Here is a 5397-nt window from a genome sequence, read left to right as displayed (position 1 = left end):
AAGATAGTTGGATGGATGGATGGATGGATAGATAGAAGATAGTTGGACGGACGGACGGACGGACGGATGGATGGATACTTTATTGTCCCCAAGGGAAAATTTGTCTTGGACATTGTGCGCTAACGAAGCTTATTCCACAATTGAATACACTACAACCAATAAAATCATGTGGACCCCATAATAAAATACAAAAATATAAAACGCATCACACAGTCTAGTGGTGATACTAATCATATCGTTTTATTAAATCAACTGGAGTGGGTCAGAAGTTATGGTCCAGACAAGCAAACAGACAAACGTGTGTTCTGCCTACACAGTTAACAATATAACAAGCGATGCATGACGATTCAACGTAAGGTCAATACGTTTTTCAATATCAACTGATTTTTATGAACTGATAAAACAACAGAATTCTTGAAACCTTTTACACTATCTGTCGAAATGTTCTGAGCAGAACATTTTTCAAAAAACACCGCCCCCCTTCTGTATATCTGTGATTACCGTCACGAGTGTAGAGGTGGTGACAGCGCAACAGAACGAGAAAATAGATGAAAAGATGGGATAAGGAAGCTTTGTCGATACGGCAACCAACAAAAAGTCTTGTACAAAACCTCAAAAAGTCCTCCGTCACAAACACGAAATGAACCCAAAACTCAGAGGAAAGCAATTATGTCAAAGAGAAAAAGGAACTGCACCAAAAGCATAATGAAATCTGACATTTCTTTCCACGGATAAAAGCATCTCCGCACTCGGTAAGAACAATGAGCAGTTCTGTTCCTCTTGTTTTGTGGAAAACCTGCTTACTTCTAACAGAGTGTTTATTCATACATTTTTGTAAAGGTTGGAGTCTACTCTTCATGCAAAGTCATTGTTAATCCAGGAGGATCGATCCAAGGCTACACAGAGAAGCTTTTACACCTACAGGCAGAGTGTATGTGGGAGAAAACCCACCAAGACGGCTGCTGAAGGATTATTCCTCTTTAAAAATCGTAAATGCCATTTCTCCTGATGTGGCCTCATCGTTAATCATCTTTCGCTGTTTGTTTTGAAATGCTGAATGTCTCGAAAGTAGATAGAAAGATTAAGACTATTCCCACATGATGACATTTTGAGGATGGTAAAGAAATGATTTAGGGCTTTGCTTAGCCTTCACCAGAGTCTCGTTAAAGGCTCTAACGGAAGCGTATTAAAGGAGCATTTGTGGTGGTTAGGGCGAGACACAGAAATATCGTAGGTATATTATGTACTGCTTTAAAACTGCATTGTTTTATTCTGCAATAACTTAATTTTACATTACTACTAGCTGCACATTTATCAGTATTGTAGTGCAGAGCTTATCGTTACAAACAGTTTGAAACAGAGCATTAGAGCACATAGCGCAATTTAAAACATTCAGCAGTTTTTGTTTCAGGAGTGTCTAACTTGCCACAAAGTATACGCTCTGCTACATAAGTTATTATGTCGTTAATAGAGCTGCTCAGTTGACCCAGTCGGGTTAAAGATCCAGATTCTCACAGTGAATCACGACTCACAGATCTGAGGTCTAAATTAACCAGTTCATACATGTCCTCTTGCAGACTACAGCTGTTCCGAGTTAATAACCAACCATAAATGCTGTGGACTCAGACGACTGTATTAGTTGCAACTGGTTAATAACGAACTAGGGATGCACGATATTATCGGCATGAAGGAGGAGCGATTGTCTGGAAAACACAAAGACATTACGAGGAGGAAAAAATAAAACAAGGACTGGATCGTTACTGTTTGCAACTTGGTTCTAAACGTTTGTTAAGGGCCGTTCAAACGACCAGGATCGTTTGTGAACGTCACGTCTCTAAAAACTCCTGTAAATAGGCATATAATAGGAATATATAGGCACTTTGTTTTTTTATTTTTAGAATGGCCGGGGTGCAGCATGAATGGCTCAAGTGAACCAGGTTTCTTCTGAGCGCAAATCAGATTTACCGGATCCATAAATTCAACCGGCTTTACCAGGTTTAGTTATATAGTACTGTCATTAATAAAGTGTTGGGCTACAATTGGAGAATATAGGATCAGTGTTTCCTTCAGGATAAAATAACTCTTCTTGTGCTGAAATTCAAGGTTTATTCTGTCATTTACCAAACATACACCTTAAAGATTACACAACATCTTAAAGTAAAATCAAAACAGACCACCCCACCCCCCCAAAAAAAATTAAATAAAATATTTTACAAGATTAAGCATTAATTAGACTAAAATAAAAGAAAATATTCACAAATATCTTGATCACAAAGATCACTTGTGGGAACAATACGTTCGAAAAATAAATAAATAAATAAAATACTGTACGGTGCAGCAATGAGATGCGTGTCATTGAGCTGTAAATCTGAGGTTCTCTGTCCAAAATGCTTTGTGTCGGCCTTGGTTGTGAGAGTCAGAGACGAGCGGTCTGTCACCCGCTTCGGGTTCGGGGCTTAAATATTTCAACAGCCTTCAGAAAAAGCGCTGAAGTGGCTACGAGTGAATCCTACCGCTTAGCAATTAAAACGGACACCACGTCACGGACAAAAGAAGCAGGGATCAACTTCATAACATAAACTTCAACTATATGAAGCAACTAAATATGAGCAACGCAGTATACGAAAAAAAACATTTATCAGAAAAAATAAAAAGAGCAGAACATTGTTGTTTTAAAGGAATGTACTGCAATAAACTGTTATATTTCGAGAACTTGGCATTTATGAAACAGAAAAAATAAATATGAGCATTTTTTTTTTTTTGCACTTAAAAGGTTTTAACAGAAGTTTTGATAAAGCTGGATTATTTTTCTTACCTGTGACTGACAGCTTGGTTGTCCTCCGTACAACAAAATTCCCAAACGGCAGCTCACAAGTGTAATTCCCAATGTCGTCTTCCCTCACTTCCTTGATGGACAGAACGTCTTTTCTTCTTTCTATGGTATCCCTCCACTGCATTGGCTTGCATTCCTTACATCAAAAATAAATACATAAATGAATTAAATTAAAAAACAGAAACTTGGTAATGTAAAACAAATATACTGGGCACAGTCCAATTTAAACATTTAGGATTTGTGGGATACTTTTTTTTTAATTGTATAAATGCACCGCAGAGAAGACGGCTTCAGGTGTTTTAATTTTAAAAACGTATAACAAGAGGACTGCATTCGGCACTTTATACACCTGATGAAAAATTATACTACAATAATATGGTAGATCTTTAGCGGCTCAGAAGCAAAGACGTTGTTTTAACCAGAGCCCAACTGTTATATCAGTAGGGCCGATATAGACGTTTGGGGACCCATTGTTATCAGTGATTGTTGTTCCATTACACACAGATATAAGCATTTCTAATTTTCACCCCTAAAATGCTGGAAAACAGCCATAATCGCACAATGTATCCAGCAGAGTGCACATGAAGACAACTTTCAAGTCATTGCCATTCACTTAAGTTTCACTTTTGACGTTCAGCGCAGACGAAGCAGGGAGCAATACTGTGTGGCGTATTTTACTGCACAGAGCAAGTTAAGTTTATTTTAACTGATCAGTAAAATAAAAAATAAAAATTTATCTTGAATCCTCCAACTCGCCTGTCATTAACTACGTGCCTCTCAAGTTAGCAAGCGAATGTTAGCATTCATTTGCACCACCTTCACGACATTAGCCACGTTGTCAGTAGTTATAGCAACAGTCCTGTCAGACTGAGTTTTCAGTTTGTGAGGAAATTCAGTGTTAGTAAAGTTTTCAATGTCATCCTCAATGAAATGTATTGTTTGAAATCTTTACTTCTGTGCAAAGAAAAATAAACTCTGCTGCGGTCAATACTAACTAGACCTTCACCATATGTGATTGTTTAAACAATGAGCAAGGAAAGGCGTTTCTTTGCTTAACTTATATTTTTTTTAACACACTTGATAACTTTATGGTGAATAGTGGAGGATAGAAAATGTGAAAGTACGTTAAGAAAACTGTTTTTTAACCAGTGCACCACGTGTAAACCTACTGTGGGACTAGGTATAGAGTGGATCTGATTAGCTTAGCTTCATGGTTGCTAACAGCCGCGCTAAATAAACAAGCCCCGCCCCACTCGCTGTTTATTTAGATTCTTGGGGTGAACAAAGCTAAAAAAAATTCAGCCATTATACTGGTTATCGGCAGCTGCCTTCCCCTGCCAATGTTGGTATTGGCGATAGCTAAAATTTCCATATCAGTTGGGGCTCTAGTTTTAACTTTGACCTTGATTTGTGACTTTGACATTAAAGCTGGAGTGATGTAAAGTGTGTATACTGTATATATTATATATACTCATATGCACACCAAGTTTCATTGCATGAAGTGGCTCAGATGTTATGTGTGGAACAAAAGAAAGTACGAATGAACAAAAATTTGCAGAATCTACAAACAACATAGGATATTTACCGTATTTTTCGCTGAATAAATTGCACCTTTTTGCATAAATTTGCAAGTCCTGCGATTTATACACCGAAGCGACTAATATAATCCCCCCCCCCCCCCATATTTATAACCCAATTTTTGGCTGACATCTGACGATTTTATTCATTCTGACATAGAGCATATTGAACACTAACATTTTCAGCCACTAGAGGGCCCTCGAGTACTATGGCAAGCCAAGTGTCTCATTAATAGGTAAAAGTGGTTATTAATGAAACACTTGGATTGCCATAGAAACCACCTTCATCTTGCTCCGAACTCCTGGAGCAAACGTTAAATCAGCTGCATTTTGCCGCGCTGCCCAGGTGAAATGCAGCTGATTTGACCATTAAAGTGCATTTATTAAGGAAAAGTTAGACTGAAACAAACCTTTACTATAATTTCAAGCAAACAAATAATTGTTTTTAAGTGTTGATCTTGTTAAATTATTTTTAAAGTCCTCCTGTGCATGCTCCCGCAGCTGCCATTTGGCAGCCAATCGATTTTTAGCACAACACTGGCCCACATTTCCGGGTGGTTACCGGTGATGCATAACAAACACGATGCGTCAGCGGTGAAGCATAATAGATACAACTTGTACGGCAAAGCAATTCATTTGTTTTTTTCCCCCCACTTTATTAGGCAAATTTTAACTGATGCGACTTATACAGCGGTGTGACGTGTACAGCGGAAAGTATGGTATATACATAAATTAGTCTATAACCTTTAAATATTGTGGTAAAAATAGACTGACATGCAGGACAAAAAGCACCAAAGGCCACAGTTGTGAGTAACTGAAGTGTGTGAACAAGAATAACTTAATTTAAAATTGTGCACAGAGACTAAGAGTATTAGATTCCTTATAGTTGTCACAGAATGTCATGGCAAGTTTTAATTAAATGCACATTTTGTTTCACTCACAAGCTAGAGAACATTGTTTTCTCCACAGGTATGTCTACCCTCTGTG

At 37.8% G+C, this 5397-nt stretch overlaps 1 protein-coding gene across 1 annotated transcript in view; it reads right to left on the bottom strand.

Moving 5' to 3' along the window:
• The window catches only part of LOC119428779 (interleukin-1 receptor accessory protein-like 1), a 229821-nt gene extending 226872 nt beyond the window's left edge, over positions 1 to 2949 (bottom strand). Inside the window, exon 1 of the mRNA XM_037696455.1 lies at positions 2816 to 2949. The gene's annotated coding sequence lies outside the window, so the exon portion shown is untranslated. The remainder of the gene's footprint in view (positions 1 to 2815) is intronic.
• Between the last annotated feature and the right edge of the window lie 2448 nt (positions 2950 to 5397).

Source organism: Nematolebias whitei, chromosome 23 (assembly GCF_014905685.2).
Source record: "Nematolebias whitei isolate Nwh7 chromosome 23, NemWhi1, whole genome shotgun sequence".
Classification (NCBI taxonomy): domain Eukaryota; kingdom Metazoa; phylum Chordata; class Actinopteri; order Cyprinodontiformes; family Rivulidae; genus Nematolebias; species Nematolebias whitei.
Note: the sequence above shows the minus strand (reverse complement) of the source record. Positions and strands in the feature narration are given on the sequence as shown.